The 20,334-nt window shown below is 38.7% G+C and overlaps 1 long non-coding RNA gene across 2 annotated transcripts in view; it reads right to left on the bottom strand.

Moving 5' to 3' along the window:
• Positions 1-19,306, bottom strand: part of LOC134808293 (uncharacterized) — a 41,538-nt gene extending 22,232 nt beyond the window's left edge. Inside the window, exons 1-3 of one of the 2 annotated variants that reach the window (XR_010150940.1) lie at positions 19,080-19,306; positions 17,963-18,098; positions 13,472-13,523 (exon numbers count right to left, since the gene is read on the bottom strand). This is a non-coding gene — a long non-coding RNA (uncharacterized LOC134808293). Of the gene's footprint in view, positions 1-13,471; positions 13,524-17,962; positions 18,099-19,079 lie in introns of those variants that run through there. The other variant, XR_010150939.1, reaches the window with a different exon arrangement.
• Positions 19,307-20,334: the final 1,028 nt, after the last annotated feature.

The following is a 20,334-nucleotide window of genomic DNA, read 5'->3' as shown; positions in this document are numbered from 1 at the left end:
TTTTCATAAATCTGCAGTTTTGATTTTTTTATTCTAAAGAAATACATACATTCATACTTAATTTTATAATCATAATTTTAAATGATTTTTCCTTAAAGATAGTCCTCAAAACACTGCCCAAGGTAATTTATAGATTCAATGCCATCCCCATCAAGCTACCAATGACTTTCTTCACAGAATTGGAAAAAACTACTTTAAAGTTCATATGGAACCGAAAAAGAGCCCACATTGCCAAGTCAACCCTAAGCCAAAAGAACAAAGCTGGAGGCATCACGCTACCTGACTTCAAACTATACTACAAGGCTACAGTAACCAAAACAGCACAGTACTGGTACCAAAACAGAGATATAGACCAACGGAACAGAACAGAGCCCTCAGAAATAATGCCGCATATCTACAACTATCTGATCTTTGACAAATCTGACAAAAACAAGAAATAGGGAAAGGATTCCCTATTTAATAAATGCTGCTGGGGAAACTGGTTATATATAGAAAGCTGAAACTGGATCCCTTCCTTACACCTTATACAAAAATTAATTCAACATGGATTAAAGACTTAAATGTTAGACCCAAAACCATAAAAACCCTAGAAGAAAACCTAGGCAATACCATTCAGGACATAGACATGGGCAAGGACTTCATGTCTAAAATACCAAAAGCAATGGAAACAAAAGCCAAAATTGACAAATGGGATCTAATTAAACTAAAGAGCTTCTGCACAGCAAAAGAAACTACCATCAGAGTGAACAGGCTACCTAGGGAATGGGAGAAAATTTTTGCAATCTACTCATCTGACAAAGGGCTAATATCCAGAATCTACAATGAACTCCAACAAATTTACAAGAAAAAAACAAACAACCCCATCAAAAAGTGGGTGAAGGATATGAACAGACACTTCTCAAAAGAAGACATTTATGCAGCCAAAACACACATGAAAAAATGCTCATCATCACTGGCCATCAGAGAAATGCAAATCAAAACCACAATGAGGTACCATCTCACACCAGTTAGAATGGCGATCATTAAAAGTCAGGAAACAACAGGTGCTGGAGAGGATGTGGAGAAATAGGAACACTTTTACACTGTTGGTGGGACTGTAAACTAGTTCAACCATTGTGGAAGTCAGTGTGGCGATTCCTCAGGGATCTAGAACTGGAAATACCATTTGACCCAGCCATCCCATTACTGGGTATATACCCAAAGGATTATAAATCATGCTGCTATAAAGACACATGCACACGTATGTTTATTGCGGCACTATTCACAATAGCAAAGACTTGGAACCAACCCAAATGACCAACAATGATAGACTAGATTAAGAAAATGTGGCACATATACACCATGGAATACTATGCAGCCATAAAAAAGGATGAGTTCATGTCCTTTGCAGGAACATGGATGAAGGTGGAAACCATCATTCTCAGCAAACTATCGCAAGGACAAAAAACCAAACACTGCATGTTCTCACTCATAGGTGGGAATTGAACAATGAGAATACATGGACATAGGAAGGGGAACATCACACACCGGAGCCTGTTGTGGGGTGGGGGGTGGGGGAGGGATAGCATTAGGAGATATACCTAATGCTAAATGATGAGTTAATGGGTGCAGCACACCAACATGGCACATGTATCCATACGTAACAGACCTGCACATTGTGTACATGTACCCTAAAACTTAAAGTATAATTTAAAAAAAATAAAAGATAGTCCTCAAAATAGAATGAACTCGGGTCTCACAAAACTTGGAGCAGCAGGCTATAATTCTGGATTACTTGAAAATGGCAATTTGACACTGGTTTCCCATGGGTTCAAACATGGTAGGGAATATCTGGATTAGGATGTTATTTTCTCTGTAAGCTCTTCCTTTGAGGACAACTTCTTGGAACTGAAGAGATAATATCTAGTCAAACTCATTAATCAACTAAACCTTATGGTCCTAGGGAGCCTATCTCAACAAATGAATTTATATGCCTTCTTCTTTCAAAAAACTATACACTTTAAATACACATCCCCTTTCACTTAGCTATCAAACTTTCTTATAAATGTAACTCCAATTACTTTATTGCAAGTGTCTGTTAATTTTAATTCCCTTTATGCTGTCTTTTGTTTTTAATTTGAATTATACCAATTTATTTGTATACTATTATAGCTCATCCACTCATTTTTCTTGACATATATAAAATTGAAATCCATAATAAATAAATATCCCTTAAACCCACAAATAGTCTAAGAAAGGAGTCACCACCTGATCCATTTTTATTTACAAGGCCGTATGAAAGCATTACCTTCATAATCACCAAGCATTCATCCATCCACCCATTGTTTTGATAACTACATTTGATGCCTACTATATATCAATTACTAGCAAGTGAAAAGAACATTCTCCTAGTATTAATCAAGAGATCAGGACCACCTTTAAAGGATATTCTTTTAAAAATCTTTATCACCTGTAGAACACCATGCTGAGATTTTAACATGGTTGTTACTCTATAAATATCTATGGGGTTACTATAATTTAATATTTCAGTAATGGAATAAACTTGGATCCAGAAATCCTGTATCTGAATCCTAGACTTGCCAGTTCCTAGTTATGTGACTTTAGAAAAGCCTTTTATATCTGTGGGTCTCTAGTTCTCCAATTATAAAATGGTATGACAGTTCCCATCTACCTAGTTAATGAGATTAATGTGAAACTGTAAGGCTGAAATATATGAGCAAGTATTGGGCCAAGGGTGTGATAGATTTGCTAGTGCTTGGTCCCAGCTTATAAACTAGTGGGAAGGACAGAAATGCATCATCATAAAATTACCATGATGGAGGGCTATGCATAATATAGTGGGACAAAGTGTCTACATCTGCATTTGGAGTCAGTGAGGGTTAAGAGAAGCAGCAGCTTTGAACTGAGACTTGTAAGAATTCAGCAAATAAAAGAAAAGGAAGGGCATTCTTGGCAGAGGAAATCACTCCTGCAAAACACGTGGCATAAGAATCTGTGGTGTGTTTGGAAAACTACAAGTAGTTTATAATTTGAGAAACCATATGCAAGGAAAAGGTGAAGTAGAGCACACATTAGGGGAGAAGAAGGGGTAGCTGATAGAAACGGATGGACAGACAAGGAAAGTTCATGAAAGACCAACATTGTCTGCTATATGATAGAATTTGGATTTCACCACTTGAGCAGTGGAATATCACGGAAAGATCTGTAGGAAGAGAGGAACACAGATCTGCTTATTGAAAAGACCATTCTGACACCAATGGAGAGAACAAATTGGAGGTGGCAAGACTAGTATTAGGAAATGCAGTAAATCTTCTTCCAGATTTCCTAGTGGGTCTGATGGCCATCTGATACTCTCTCCACATTTTGAAGAAAGTTCCCTGTCAGAATCATCCCCACTTGGCCGGGCGCGGTGGCTCACGCCTGTAATCCCAGCACTTTGGGAGGCCTAGGCGGGCGGATCAAGAGGTCAGGAGATCAAGACCATCGTGGCCAACACGGTGAAACCCTGTCTCTACTAAAAAATAGAAAAAATTAGCCGGGCGTGGTGGCGGGCGCCTGTAGTCCCAGTTACGCCTGAGGCTGAGGCAGGAGAATGGCGTGAACCCAGGAGGCGGAGCTTGCAGTAAGCCGAGATCTCACCACTGTACTCCAGCCTGGGCGACAGAGCAAGACTCCGTCTCAAAACAAAAACAAAAACAAAAAACAACAGAATCATCCCCACTCTTGCCCCCTAAGACTAACACACGCCAACTATTACCCTGCCAGTGCTGTGCGTGTTCAATATGCGTTTCATCCCACTGCAATTATTAGACTTCAACACAAACAAAATAAGCTTGACATTAAGAAAAGTCCATTGCTCTAATAAATTCACAGATAACAATGATGGTATTGAGAGTTAACACTTACTGTGTCCTAGGTGCCACATACTATACCAAGCATTTCACATGCTCTATCACATCTAATGCACACAGTAACCCTACAATTATAGTGATGATTGCTGTCACTAAAACAAAAACAAAGAAAAAAAAAGTTTAGGAAAGTTAATTGAGTGCAGTGGTGTACAGTGAGGCAGGAGGATTGCCTGGGCCCAGGAGTTAGAGTCCTGCCTGGGCAACAGAGCAAGACCCTGCCTCTCTCGCTCTCTCTCACTCTCTCTCTATATATATATGTGTGTGTATATATATACACATTTGTGTATATATATACATATATATATACACATTTGTGTATATATATGTATATATATACACATTTGTGTATATATATGTATATATACACACTTGTATATATATGTATATATATACACACGTGTATATATATGTGTATATATATATATATAATTGAGAAGGAGTCTTGCTTTGTCACCCAGGCCAGAGTGCAGTGGCGCAATCTTAGCTCACTGCAACCTCCGCCTGCCGGGTTCAAGCAATTCTCCTGCCTCAGCCTCCTGAGTAGTTGGGATTACAGGCACCTGCCACCACACCCAGCTAATTTTTGTACTTTTAGTAGAGACGGGGTTACACCATGTTGGCCAAGCTGGTCTTGAATTCCTGATCTCAGGTGATCTGCCTGCCTTGGCCTCCAAAAGTGCTGGGATTATAGGCATGAGCCACCGCACCCAGCCCAAAAATATTTTTAAATAAAAAAAATTAAAATGAAAAGAAGTTTAGGGAAGTTTTATAACTTGCTCAAGCTTATACACACACACACACACACACACACACACAAAATGGCTGAGGTCAGCCTTAAAGCCAGTAGTATCTAACAACACGACTCTTACCCTCCCATACTATACAGAGCATCAGAAATGACACAACGGGCATTGTCTCCAGTATTGTGATGTTAAAGATAATGGTACTAATCTGTTTTGTGACTGATAAAATCTGAGGTGCCAAGGTAACATACATTTTCTAAATTTTCTACCATTAATTGTGTAATTAGAAAATCAAAAAAGCAAAAAGTTGTTAATTTGCTGAGTATGTTTATTTCAAAACAGACCACTGTGCAGTATAGTGATTGTATTAGTGTTCTTCAGAGAAACAAAACCAATAGGATATATAGAAATTTGCAAGAGGAGATTTATTGCAGGACTTGGCTCACATGATAATGGAATCCAAAGAGTCCCATAATACGCCATCTACAAGCTAGAGAACAAAGAAAACTAATGGATTTTGATGATGCTCCTCCACATTGCTGAAGGTGTACCTTCTTTACTCAGTCTACTGATTCAAATGCTAGTCTCTTACAGAAACACTTTTGTAGAGATACCCAGAAATTATGTTTAAACAGCTCTCTGGTTATCCCCTAACCCAGTCAAGGTGACACATAAAATTAATCATCACAGTAATAAAATCTTTAAAATGTTCCCTGTTTATATTATAGAAATGATCACTGAGTCACACTATCATGAAATGTTCAACAACAAAAAGATACTGTATTAGCTAGTGTAATAAATCAGAGGATATGTGATCCAGATAATTTTAAAATGAGAACACTCAAATATCTAGGTTAGTTTTTTTAATATTTATAACCCACTTGTTCCAAAATTATAATTTTGAGATGTGTACAAAATTTTATGCAACAAGATGAAATCAATAGATGAGAAAAATGTTCAAAGAAAACAGTTTTTTTTTCCTCAGCAAATTTGGATCCTTGTAATCTCTGATTAATTTAATACGAAAATGAGGGTTGTTTGTTTGCTTGTATTTGACATGGAATTTTGCTCTCGTTGCCCAGGCTGGAGTGCAATGGCACAATCTCGGCTCGCTGCAACCTCCATCTCCCAGGTTCAAGCGATTCTCCTGCCTCGGCCTCTCAAGTAGCTGGGATTACACAGGCACACGCCACCACGTCCGGCTAATTTTTGTATTTTTAGTAGAAACAGGGTTTTGCCATGTTGGTCAGGCTGGTCTCGAACTCCTGACCTCAGATGATCCACCCTCCTCAGCCTCCCAAAGTGCTGGGATTAGAAGTGTGAGCCACCGTGCCCAGCCGAAAATGAGTTTTTAGTCTCCAAGAACACACCAAGTGCCAGGTGCAGTGGCTCATGTCTGTAATCCCAGCATTTGGGAGGCTGAGATGGGAGAATCGCTTGAGTCCAGGAGTTCAAGACCAGCCTGGGCAGCATAGGGAGACCCTCTACAAAATATAAACAAAATTAGCTTGGTGTGCTGGCACACACCTGTAGTCCCAGCTACACAGGAGGCTGAGGTGGGAGGATCATCTGAGCCCAGGAAGTCGAGGCCTCAGTGAGCCAAGATTACACAACTACACTTCAGCCTGGATGACAAAGCAAGACCCTATCTATCTCAAAAACAAATAAATAAATAAATAAAAGACACACTAAATATAGTAGGCAGAATTCAATGTCATAACTATGATTCCCACCCTGGGTGTATGTACCCTGTTTAATCTCCTCCACTTAAGTATGAAGTTAACTATGAATATGATAGATTTTACCCCCTCAATTAAGTGAACTAATATGATAAATGTGAAGGGATTTTGCAGATATAATTAAATCCAAAATTAGTTCATTTTGAATTCTTCAAAAGAGAGATTATCCTATATGGGCCTGACCTAATTTAGTGAGCCTTGGAAATGGACTTAGGCTTTCCAGAAAAAAAAAAGAAAAGAGAGAGGGAGAAAGAGAGATTTAAAACATGAGAAATCCTTCTGTGGACTTTTAAGAGGTAAATTTTAAGGTTGTGAGAGGGCCATGTGGCTAGACCTGAGGTTCTCTTAGGTTCTGAAAATGGTCCCTGGCCAACAGCTAGCAAGAAAGTGGGGATCTGGGTCCTACAACAAGCAAGAAAACAAGAACCTCTGTACTAGAGTTGCAAGGGACTGAATTCTGCCAAAAGCTGTGTGAGCTTGGAAGAGAATTAGGGCTTCAGAGGAGGATACAGCCTGACCAACACCTTGATTTCAGCCTTGTGAGATACTGAGCAGAAAAACCCAGCCATACCATGCCAACTTCTGATCTACAGACTTTGAGATAATAAACAGATGTTGTTTTAAGCCACCATATTTGCAATAATTTTTAATGTAGAAATTAAAAATACTAATACACTGAAGTAAAGATGTGACCCACTGCATGCTGGACAACATGAAAAACTGGCCTCTGACACCAGTAACACACAAGACATACAACTGGCTACCCTCAGGGAATGTAGAACCAACCATGCACATAAAATACATACACCTATAAACAATCTTACATAATTTGAGGTTTTTATATTTTGCATTTTTACCAATGCAATTAAAAGCCAATGCCTCAAGACAAAAGTAATATGGGAAACAGGCAAGTCAAATGTAAATAACTTCAATGTTCTAATAGCAAACCTATGTCCTAACATCATAAGTACTACACTTGTTTCTTTCTTGACACTATGAATCTCAAGTTTCTAAAGAATTAAGTCTCCAGTTTGAGACTAATATAAAGACTAGAATTCAAGTGTCCCTATTCTCTTTCTCCTTTATTACTGAGGCTTTATTTACCCTGACTTGTCATAGGTTTACAAGGACCTATTTTCTCTGCTTTTCTCATATTGCAATGTCTTGATAATGGAGATTGGAAAATTGCATGGTTATTGGGTAATACTGCCAGAAAACATAGATCCTATTTAACTTTATATTCCAGAAGCCCATATCTCTCTATAAGCCATACTTTTTAACTTTAAAATCTCAGTAAGACGTGTTGAGAAAAAGCTTACTTTGTTCTAATCTCATTCTTTCTCCCCTTCACCCTCCACATGTGCACAGTCTTATTTAAATAGTTTGAGAAGCGAGGCAGAAGAAATTAAGGCATTATTTGCCTGCAGCCTAAGAATTAGACTTAGAGTCTGAATTCTAGCCAATACAAAAATGTTCTATATCTAAAAATTTAGAAGGTAGTCCTTCAGCTACAAGCAATCCGTTTCAGTAGCTGAAATACTGAAACTCAGCAGATAGATTACAGATGTGAATTTCTTCTGGGAACACATTTAGCAAAGAACATTTTGAAACTATTTCATTCACTCAGTAAGATCGATGCTGAGTCCACTGAAAACCAGGATTGTTAACAGGTTTAGAATCCACAACATAATTGGTTAGGAAATATATTTAAAGTTCCTAAAACAACAGTAAATTTTAACTGTTATTTTTTTCGTTAACAGATTGCTATACTTCTATGAAAGAATGATTGGAATCTGTATCTAAGGAACACCTGAAATTATCCTAGCACCACAAAAATGAAAGCTGTGTCTAACCAATAAATAAATTACTAAGCACACTCCAAGAACAGCTGTGTGTATGTGCTTATTCATGTAAACAGGAGGGTTTACCTATTTTTCCCATATAAAATATCATTTTAGCAATGATTTGGCAAAAATAAATGATATCTAAACAGCAGATCTTAAAACAAGAAAACCAAAAATAAGCTAAAAGTACTGTTTTACTTTATTATGAGAGTATTAATTTTAGAATGCTAAGGAAGAAAGGAAAAAGGGAAGGTAAAAAGAAAAGGAAGGAAGAAGGGAGGGAGGAAGTAAAGGGAAGAGTTGCCAGATGAAATGATTTTGCAGCCCAGATCTTCTCCTTTTTTCATTCAATGAAGCTTTATTTATTTATTATGAGCTAGGCACTGTACTTGCCAATAAAGATGCCAGTTATCTAAGGACAAAATCCAGTGAGCACAAAAATATATAAACAGATCATTACAAGGAAATATGAAAAGAGCAGTAATACAGGTTTGAGCAAAGACCTATTAACTCTGCCTGGAAGTTTAAGTTCACTTTACAGAGATGACATTTTAGTTAGCTCAAAGAGCTAACTAAAACAATGTTGGAAGAGATCTCTATGTAAACTTTATACCTAAGAGAAATTCCAACTACCTTGATTCTTTTCCTGTTAACATTCCTGCTAACTCCAAAGACACCACCCAAACTCATGTATTATGTCTTGATCCTGCTACTTGTCCCAGATGAATGACACATCCTTCTGGAAAACAACTCTTTGGAAGACACTGTGAGACAAGACAGAAGCCTGCTGACCAATAACACACTAGAAACTGAAAAGGCAGGCTGGAAGCAGTGGCTCACACCTGTAATCTCAGCACTTTGGGAGGCTGAGGTAGGCAGATCACGAGGCCAGGAGTTTGAGACTAGCCTGACCAACATGGTGAAACCTCGTTTCTATTAGAATAGAAAATTAGCCGGCATGGTGGCATGTGCCTGTAATCCCAGCTACTCAAGAGGCTGAGGCAGGAGAATCACTTGAACCCAGGAGGTGGAGACTGCAATCAGCTGAGATCACACCATTGCACTCCAGCCTGGGCAACAGAGCAAGACTCCATCTCAAAAAAATAAATAAATAGAAAGTGAAAAGGCTTTGACCTTCTTGGGGCAAGACCACAGAAAATTTATTTCACAACAGCTAGAATTAAATAAGGAAGATATTAAGGGAGCCAGAAACAAAAAGTATAAGACTACTAGATGAACTGCCAGTCTTGTGAAAATGGTGTGAAAATTCAAGTTATGCTTGAATGTATAAGAGTACAGCTTTGACCTTTATGACAACCATCTCTCATGGCACAGACTATCACAGTATTTATTCTTTCTTCTTTCTTCCTAACAGAAACTAAATTTTACCCAGGGAAGCAGAGAATTTACATTTCCCAATATCCCTTGCAAATAGGGTTGCCCAGGAGATATAACTAAAATAAATGAGTAGAATCTCTGGAAAATATTTTTTAATATGCATCTTCATTGATAGGAATCCATTTGCTTTTTCTCTCCTCTTTCACAAGGAAAAATGAGAAGCTTGTGGCTTTGTTGCTTATAAAAGTCTAAAGGCGGTAACTTGCAAGAGAGAATAATAGAAAAACTAAGATAAAAACTCACATCCCTGATTAAATTACATGTGCTTACTTGATACTTCATTGAAAATTGGAAGGCTGAGAGAACATGAGAATTTTCTGTGCCTTTAAAATTATTACTACACACACACACACCCCTACCAAGTTAATTTTCTTCTAAAATAAAACACCAACAATCCTGAAAACTAACAATCCAGAATTGTTACAATGTCCATTTTTCAACCTAAAACTATTAGACATTCCAAGACAAGAAAGTGTGACCCACATGAGTTTAAATGTCAGATTTACAAAATAAGGAATTGAAAGCAGCTAAAAAACTAGGTTCTACAATTAAAAGGAAATATGTTCCAATAATATAAAATGCTAATAATAAACAAATTAGTAATCTCAATAGAGAAATTAAAACTATACGAAAGGACAAAAATATTTGAGCTGGAAAATACAATGATAAAATTTAAAAATGAGCTGAATAGCAGATTAGAGAAGGCAAAAAATGAATCCGTGTTTTGAATACAGAAACATACAAATTATCCAAATCAAAGTGTATAGAGGAAAAAACAAGATGATGAAAAACATCTCTAAAACTGTAATTGGATTATGTATAGAAGGATTTCCTCTCTCAATATTTCTTTTTAACATAATACAGAAAGTCCTAACCAGCGCAGTAAGACAGAGGAGAAAAAGGCATACACAGGATTAATACAACCCTCTATTCACAGATAACATGATCATATATGTAGAACACTCACTTATGTACTGTTTATGGCTGCTTTTATGCAGCCTGTATAGCCAAGACAATCCTAATCAAAAAGAACAAAGCTGAAGGCATCATGCTACCTGACTTCAAACTATACTACAAGACTATGGTAACCAAAACAGCTCAGTACTGGTACCAAAACAGATATATAGTCCAATGGAACAGAACAGAGGCCTCAGAAATAACACCACATATCTACAACCATGTGATCTTTGACAAACATGACAAAAACAAGCAATGAGGAAAGGATTCCCTATTTAATAAATGGTGCTGGGAAAAACTGTCTAGCCATATGCAGCAAACAATCTGGACCCCTTCCTTACACCTTATACAAAAATTAATTCAAGATGGATTAAAGACTTACATGTTAGACCTAAAACCATAAAAACCCTAGAAGAAAACCTAGGCAATACCATTCAGGGACATAGGCATGGGCAAAGACTTCATGTCTAAAACACCAAAAGCAATGGCAACAAAAGCCAAAATTGACAAATGGGATCTAATTAAACTAAAGAGCTTCTGCACAGCAAAAGAAACTATCATAAGAGTGAAGAGGCAACCTACAGAATGGGAGGAAATTTTTGCAATCTATTCATCTGACAAAGGGCTAATATCCAGAATCTACAAGGAATTTAAACAAATTTACAAGAAAAAAAAAACAACCCCATCAAAAAGTGGGTGAAGGATACAAACAGACACTTCTCAAAAGAAGACATTTATGTGGCCAACAAACATATGAAAAAAAGCTTATCACTGGTCACTATGCAAATCAAAACCACAATGCAAATCAAAACCACAATGCAAATCAAAACCACATTGAGATACCATCTCACACCAGTTAGAATGGCGATCATTAAAAAGTCAGGAAACAATAGATGCTGGAGAGGATGTGGAGAGATAGGAACGCTTTTACACTGTTGATGGGAATGTAAATTAGTTCAACCATTGTGGAAGACAGTGTGGTGATTCCTTAAGGATCTAGAACCAGAAATACCATTTGATCCAGTAATCCCATTACTGGGTATATACCCAAAGGATTATAAATCATTCTACTATAAAGACACATGCACATGTATGTTTATTGCAACACTATTCACAATAGCAAAAACTTGGAACCAACCCAAATGTCCATCAATGATTGACTGGATAAAGAAAATGTGGCACATATATACCCTGGAATACTATGCAGCCATAAAAAAGGATGAGTTCATGCAGGGATATGGCTGAAGCTGGAAACCATCATTCTCAGCAAACAAACACAGGAATAGAAAACCAATCACCGCATGTTCTCACTCATAAGTGGGAGCTGAACAATGAGAACAGATGGACACAGGGAGGGGAACATCACACACCAGAGCCTGTCAGGGGGTGGGGGGCGAGAAGAGGGATACCATTAAGAGAAATACCTAATGTAGATGACGGGTTGATGGCTGCAGCTAACCACCATGGCATGTGTATACCTATGTAACAAACCTGCATGTTCTGCACATGTATCCCAGAACTTAAAGTATAATAATAATAATAATAAAAGAAAATGACAGCATGGGATGCATATAAAACAGATGAGAGATCCATATTCATAATAAAATAGGGTGTGGGAAAATTAACTTTTTCAGAATGTTGGCACAAGGTGGTAAATCCTTCTTTCAGGGCAATTTGATAGTAGCTTTCAATTTCTTAAAATGCTCATATGCTGACCCAGAACTCCCATCTTCATAAATCTCGCCTACAAAAATACTAGCATAAAATATGCACATAAACATATATATATGTATGTTTGGTAAAATAGTGCTTTCATCGTGAAAAGCCTGAAGTGACTTAAATGTCCATTAGCAGGGAAATGTATTAAATGTTGTCCAATTCTTATGATAGCATAATATGCAACTATAGGTATAGCCATATCTACCGACCTGGAAACTTTTCTAAGACAACACTGCTATAAGAAAAGTCATAAAGAAAATCCACAGTACAATCTTGTTAATGCAAAACATAACAAAGCCAAAAACTCAACAATATTTAAGGAGCATGGAAAATTGTATTGATAGACATGAGCCCAACTCTTTAGAGATGTCCCCTTTGGTGGGAGGAGTGAGGGTTTGTAGGATTAATGACAAGAGTGTTTGGTTTTACTCGTCTTTAATGTTTTGTAATGACTTGTATTCATGTACTGCTGCATAATTAAGTAAAAGAAAAAAATTAAAAATGATTACATCTACTATAACAACAGCAATATAGATGACTTAGGCATAAAGCTACTAGGAAATGTGCAGGACTTTTGGAAAGAGAACTATTAAATTTTATGGAGTTACATAAAAGAAGACCTGAATAAATGGAAAGATGTAACATGTTTGTGAATTGAATGATTCAATATAGTTTATAGATGTTAGTGCAAATCTAGTCAAAACCCATGGGAAATTAAACTTCTCAAAATGATCCTAAAGTTCTGCAAGAACAAAAACTGTAGGTGAGAATAACCAAGAAAATCTTAAAAAAGAATTATAAGAGTAGCCTGTACAACCAGATATTAAAGCTACCCTAAAATTAAAGTAATGAAAAAGAAAGAATATGATTGTTTCTACTAAAGCCAATATTATTAATGATGGGTTTTAATTATATTAACTTACCTGATTGAGATGGCTAGAAATAATTTAAAAATACTGCCATCTAACCATTGATTACATTAATAGCCCCAATTCTTCACCCCTCCCTGCATTCACGGTCTTTGTCATGTGACTTTTTACCACCCTCTTTCAAAAGGTATATTTTCCCAACCCTTGATTCTTAGCTTGACCACGTGACTTCCTTTGACAAATGAGATTCTAGAAGACAATAATATAAATAAGGTTTGAAGAAGCACTTACTTGTTTGTACTTTTTTGCCTCTGCCATAGTCACAAAACATGCCTCAATTAGTCTACAGAGAGATGAGAAACACATGAGTAAGGGCTGAGTCCCATCTGTTGTCTCAGCCAGGCCAGGTTAGATCAGCCTTAGAAAGCTGACCCTCAGTGCGTAAGCCCAACCAAGACCAGCAAAGCTGCCTAACTAGCCAGTCCCACTCCATGAAAGCAATAAAAGCTTGTCGTAAGAACTGAAGTTTCGTGGGAGTTTGTTACGTAGGATTACTCTGGTGGTAAACAACCATTTAACACATTAAATTTGAAATTTATTCTGAAAATATTTTTTCATCCAGAAAGCATATATCCACCTCAAATAAATGTTGTTTTGAGAATAGAAAGGCAGTCTTTGTTTTTTTAATAGAGAATAATGGCCTACAATTATTAACTAACAAAGACATGTAAAGTGAAAACTAAATAACGAAATTAATATTTCATTTATAGTAGAGTCAGTTGTTACCTTTCTATTCTTTTAGGCACTTTTACAAGTACTTTGTTTCAAAATTACTTTGTTTTTTCTTTAACATTGAGCAGCCATTATATTCTGATATTTATTTACTCTGCCTGTGTATCTTATACTTCAGAGTTTGTTCCTTTTTTTTCTTTTCTTTTCTTTTCTTTTTTTAGACGAAGTTTCACTCTTACAGCCCAGGCTGGAGTGCAATGGCACGATCTCGGCTCACTGCAACCTTCGCCTCCTGGGTTCATGCAATTCTTCTGCCTCAGCCTCCCGAGTAGCTGAGATTACAGGCACCGGCCACTATGTCCAGCTAATTTTTTGTATTTTAGTAAAGACGGGGTTTTACCATGTTGGCCAGGCTGGTCTCAAACTCCTGACCTCAGGTGATCTGCCCGCCTCGGCCTCCCAAAGTGCTGGGATTACAGGCGTGAGCCACAGTGCCCAGTAGAGTTTGTTCAATTTTAAGATAGGTTTGGGAATACTTAAAATATATGATAAACAGAGGGGAAACCATGGTATAAATACTAAGTTAATGAGATGCTAGTCATGGCTGATAGAAGGTCTTCTGTTGTGAGATGCATAAACTTGTGTTAGGAGAATATTGGTGTTCCCACACTCACCCATGCAGTACACTTCCCAGACCTTTGTACTCTCCTTCACACACTCTCACAAAGTTGTACCTATCTCCATGTTTCAAGGCAATTCATGGTAAACTTTTGTCACACACAAAATATTCAAAACTAAACTACACAAAGGACTAGGAGACAAGAGACATGAGAATCTAGGGTTGGAATTCCTAAGTTTAAAATCCTAGCTATGCCACTTACTAGTTGTATGACCTTGGACATGTTATTTAACCTCTCTAAGTGTTATAGATGTCATTTGTAAAGCGGGTAAAAAATCATAAAATAATGCTGTTGGCATCATCAGGTTGCTGTGAGATTAACTTTATGCAAAGGATATATTGCATATCGCTTTAGGACAATGCTTGGTTCATCGGAAACAGATAATAGATGTTTCCTCCCACTCCGATGATTGCACAGTGCTCTACCAAGGCTTTTGTTTCTTTTATCTTTTAGTAGCATATGACAGGACAGAGCTATTCATTCCATTTTGCAGGAGAGGTTTTGACACTCATAAACACTTAACTGACAAAGGACTATACTTGGAGAGAATATACCTGCAATGGTCAATTAGAAAATTAAATTGTGCCTTTTTAGTAGGACAGTTATTAAGCTGAACTCTAATTGATATGATTTGGTTCTGTGTCCTCACCCAAATCTCATCCCGAATTGTAATCCCCAGGTGTCAAAAGAGGGACCTGGTAGGAGGTGATTGGATCATGGGGGTGGTTCCCCCATGCTGTTCTTATGATAGTGAGGGAGTTCTCACAAGATCTCATGGTTTAAAAGCCTGTGGCAGTTGCTCCTGTGCTATCTGTCTCTCTCCTACCACCTTGTGAAAAAGGTGCTTGCTTCTCCTTTGCCTTCTGACATGACTGTAAGTTTCCTGAGACCTCCCCAGCCATGCAGAACTGTGAATCAATTAAACCTCTTCTGTTTATAAATCACCCAGGTAATTTAGGTAGTAACTCAGGTAGTAACTTTATAGCAGTGTGAAAATGGACTAATAAAATAATCAACATATTATATAAGTCATTATCAGAAAAAGTATTCTTACACTATATAAACTACAATCTAACTTATTCTAAATCAGAGTTAAATAATATATATTGACCAATACAACTTTTTCAGAAATTGGTGAATATTATCCTTAAAATCTTAAAATTGAAGGGAATATTCTAAATTAAAAATCTTATTTTTGACCAGGCACGGTGGCTCATGTCTGTAATCTCAGCACTTTGGGAGGCTGAGGCAGGTGGATCACGAGGTCAGGAGTTCAAGACCAGCCTGGCCAAGGTGGTGAAACCCCGTTTCTACTAAAAATGCAAAACTTAGCCAGGTATGGCGCCGGGTGCCTTTAATCCCAGCTACTTGGGAGGCTGAGGCAGAGAACAGCTTGCACCTGGGAGGTGGAGGTTGCAGTGAGCTGAGATCACATCACTGCACTCCAGCCTGGGCGACAGAGTGAGGCTCCATCTCAAAAAAAAATTTTTTTACTTTTAAATAAAAGATCAATTAGCAAAGAGCATAGCTAATACCAAGTCTTCCATTGAATTAATTTCAGAATACATGAAACATACATAAAAACTTATTATGTCTTCAAAACTAACTTATAATTCAAGATTTCAACCTAAATATATTTCTTATTTTGTTTACCTGACAGAGAATAGAGAATGAGGGAGAGGCTAAATGTTATTTAATATCCCTATTATTTAATATTTACTACTTCAACAACATTATAGCATAATAAGCTGATAATTTTCTCTTGACTTCAGTTATTGGGTTTGTGGTTGTTTTTTATTTTTAGGTTATAAAGATCTTTTAGCTTTATGTTATTGTTACATAAGTAACCTGTTTTTATTGTTTTCCTCAATTACTTAAGCTAGAATATGCTTCCTTGTGACCTCAAATTTTGGAACTTATGTCTTAATGTATTGAATTGACTTATATGGGCTTTAAATTGATATATCATAGTTGCACATATTTTGGGAGTACATGTGATATATAGATACATGTATACAATGTGTAATGATCAAATCAGGTTAATTGGAATATCCGTTGCCTCAAATATTTGTCTTTTCTTTGCATTGAGAACATTTCAAATATTCTTACAATTTTGAAATATACAATAAACTATTGTTACCTATAAATTCCCCATTGTCCTATCAAATACTAGAACTTATTCCTTCTAATTATGTTTTTATACTCATTAACCAACTTCTTTTCACCCCACTCCCCAACCAAGCATTATGAGTGAAGAGGCACCATTGTAGATAGGGGAGATCCATTGATGGAGATGAAAAGCAAGGCACCTGCTCTAACAAGGGCATTCTAATGATTTGGAAAATAGAACGATATGCACATAGTTAAATGAGCAAAATACTTTTCAAGTATCATATATGTTTTGAGGAAAATAGGAAATTCAGAAGGTGTCTGACCTGAGAACTGAATTTAAGAGAACTTAAAAGAAGGCAATCTTGTGAAGATCTGAGAAAGAGGGTCTAGAAAGTGCAAAAGCCTTGATGTCCAAAAGAGCTTGGAACACTCAAAGAACAGAAAGAAGACCAGTGTGGCATTGTCACAGTAAGAGACAGAATAGGAGATAAAGCAACAATCATGAGCCATTGGAGGGCATAGCACGAGTCATGGTTAAAAGTTTATTTCATTCTGATTGCATTATAGCAACTATATTGAAATGGGCTAAGACTGGTTACTGAAAGACCAACAGAAGCTTAAGGAAGTGGTGCAGGTAAAAGATGATGGAACTTGGGCCAGGATGACAGTAGTGGAGATGATGAAAAATGAAAAGAATCTGCATTTACTTCTGAAGAGACAGTTAACAGGATTAATGGATGGACTGGGTGGGGAATGATGGAAGATAGAAATAAAGATTGACTCAAGTTTTTAGCTCTAGAAAATTTGTGTATGGGGATGGTGTCAACTAAGAGTGAGAAAACTACAGAGTAGGAGCAAATTTAAAGAAAACAAAGAATTCAGTTTGGGGTATGTTAACTGTAAAACAACCATTATATAGCTAAGTTCAGAGGTCAAGTAAACAGCTCAAAATATAAACCTGACACTTAGAGGTCAGGACACAAACTAGAGAGTCATCAACATATAGGCAACCTGTAAGTTATTTACCTTAAAGTTTGCCTATGTGTTGTTTACCCTTTGTATTCTTAAAATGTATACTCAGATTTATCTAAACATTTACGTGTTGATAATACTGTTTTTAAACTACTATATTTTTTCTGGTTGAGAAAAGCGAATATTATAACAATTTGTTATACCTCCATAGTATATTCATTGACGTATAGTGGGAACAGATCAAGAAAGAGAAACCAGAAAGAGTTTTACAGTTTTGTATACTCACAATTCACAGTTCACTGGGGAGAAAGCAGCAGGCCACACAAGGCCACTCAGGTCACGCACCGCGGTCAGTCATGAGGCAGAGGGAGATAGGGCAACTGAGGGCATGTCCCTTTATTGTGGTTTCTGCAGGAATGAAACTGTGAAGCAGGGCAAGTAGGTTTAAGATTGGCTGGTGTGAATAATTTCAGTGAGCTCTGAGGACTAGGCACTGGCCCTTGTTGCCTGGTATCTGGCTATGGGGCAATTTGGGTTGATGCATAGTGGCCCAGAGTTTGGGGTACATGATTGGGGCATGAACAAAATCAAATGTTCAAGGAAAAAAGTGACTACTCTCTAGCCAGGGCCTCAAACTGGGTCAAGATAGCATTTGAAACCACTATATTACACAATTCTCACAATTAGTTAAAAAACTTAACGAAAATCCCATTGGAAATTGTTTTATAACTTGAAACATCAATTCAAAATTACTCTTCATCTGGAAGGGTAATCAAGAATAGACAAGAACACATGTGTAAACGGAAGGTAGTAGAACCTGTAGAACCAGATGTTAAGATGTACTTTAAAGCCTCAACAATTATTCTCGCACTAGTACAAGAATGCATGAAAAAGCAAAGAAACAGAATTAAGATCCTAAAAGTTACTCTAATGCCCATAGGAATTTAGTATCTAATATAGGGAACATTTCAAATCTGTGAGGAAAGGGGATATTATCAGCAAATGGTTTAAAAAATAACTGGCTAAAGATTGAAAAAACTAGAATTAGATGCATACATGACAACAGAAAATGCTTTCTTAAATAATTTCTTATTTACATATAAAAAAATAAAATTTCTAGAAGAAAAATATTTAATAGATCTCAGGGTGGAAAACACCTTTCGCGGTGTGCCACAGAAAGCAGATATCATCAAATAGATACTTGACTTAGTAAAAATTAAACACATCCACAAGTCACAAAGAATATGACAAACAGTCAATGCAAGTGACACACGAGAGAAGAAACATTTTAACTTCTATGTGACACCAAGTGAACTAAATAGAGAAAAAAATAACCTACGAATAATAAAAACAAGCAATAGCTATAAGTCAACAATTCAAGAAAGAAAAAGTCAAAACCTTACTAGTAGGGTTGGACATGGCAGTTTACACCTGTAATCACTGTTCTCTTTGGGAGGCCTAAAGCAGGAGGATCATTTGAGCCCAGGAGATCAAAACAAGCCTGGGCAACACAGTGAGACCCTGTCTCTACAAAAAATTAAAAAATTAGATCGGCGGCAGAGATCGCGGAGAGACGCAGAACGCAGCCCGCTCCTCCAGGGCCCTCCAGGCCCTCCGGCCCCGGGGCGGCGGGTGAACTGGGGGGCCCCGGGACAGGCCGAGCCCTCTGCCCTGCAGATAACGGAGGCCTCTGCTGTGGCTACCCACTGGCTGTGCCCAGACCTTGAAGCCACAGCGAACCTCTCTTTCCCACCCCACCTCGGTGACTGATGGCGGCCGTGGCGTCTTCCAGCCCGGACCCCGCCGGAACCCGGGTCTCCCGACCCAAGCCTGCTGGGCCTCGATGAAACCCCCGCAGAGCCGCCAGGACGCAGCGCCTTTGGGCGGTGCTGGGCGTGGTGGGCCGGGAAGTATGGCGGCCGCTCGAACGCCGCGCGGCGGAGGCCATTAAGGCGTGGACTGCCCGGGAAGGCGGCCTAGGGACGCAAGCAGGCTCGGCCGCCTCTTTAGGCCACGGAGCCGCGCAGATCCGGTTCCCGGGTGACCACTCTGTCGCCATTGGGCGAGACCTACCTAGTCCTGACGACAACGGACAAAGGCCTTAAGGGGCCTGGAAGTTTATTCAAGACTGCTGTATACGGAAAAGAGGACATTCGGAGGCGGCGGTGAGAGGCTCGCACGCCTCCAGCCCGGCCCTGGCCCCCCGGGACGGAGAGCCGAGCAGCCCTGGCTCTGGGCTACGGACTATGGGCGAATAGCTCTGACCACCCGGCGAAGCATGCCGCCTGCCTTGGCCTCCCAAAGTGCCGAGATTGCAGCCTCTGCCCGGCCGCCACCCCGTCTGGGAAGTGAGGAGCGTCTCTGCCTGGCCGCCCATCATCTGGGACGTGAGGAGCCCCTCTGCCTGGCTACCCAGTCTGGAACGTGAGGAGCGTCTCTGCCCGGCCGCCATCCCATCTAGGAAGTGAGGAGCGCCTCTGCCCAGTCGCCCATCGTCTGAGATGTGGGGAGCGCCTCTGCCCCGCCGCCCCATCTGGGAAGTGAGGAGGGCCTCTACCCGGCCGCGACCCCGTCTGGGAGGTGAGGAGCGTCTCTGCCCAGCTGCCCCGTCTGAGAAGTGAGGAGACCCTCCGCCTGGCAACTACCCCATATGAGAAG

Source organism: Pan troglodytes, chromosome 15, assembly GCF_028858775.2.
Source record: "Pan troglodytes isolate AG18354 chromosome 15, NHGRI_mPanTro3-v2.0_pri, whole genome shotgun sequence".
NCBI lineage: Eukaryota > Metazoa > Chordata > Mammalia > Primates > Hominidae > Pan > Pan troglodytes.
Note: the sequence above shows the minus strand (reverse complement) of the source record. Positions and strands in the feature narration are given on the sequence as shown.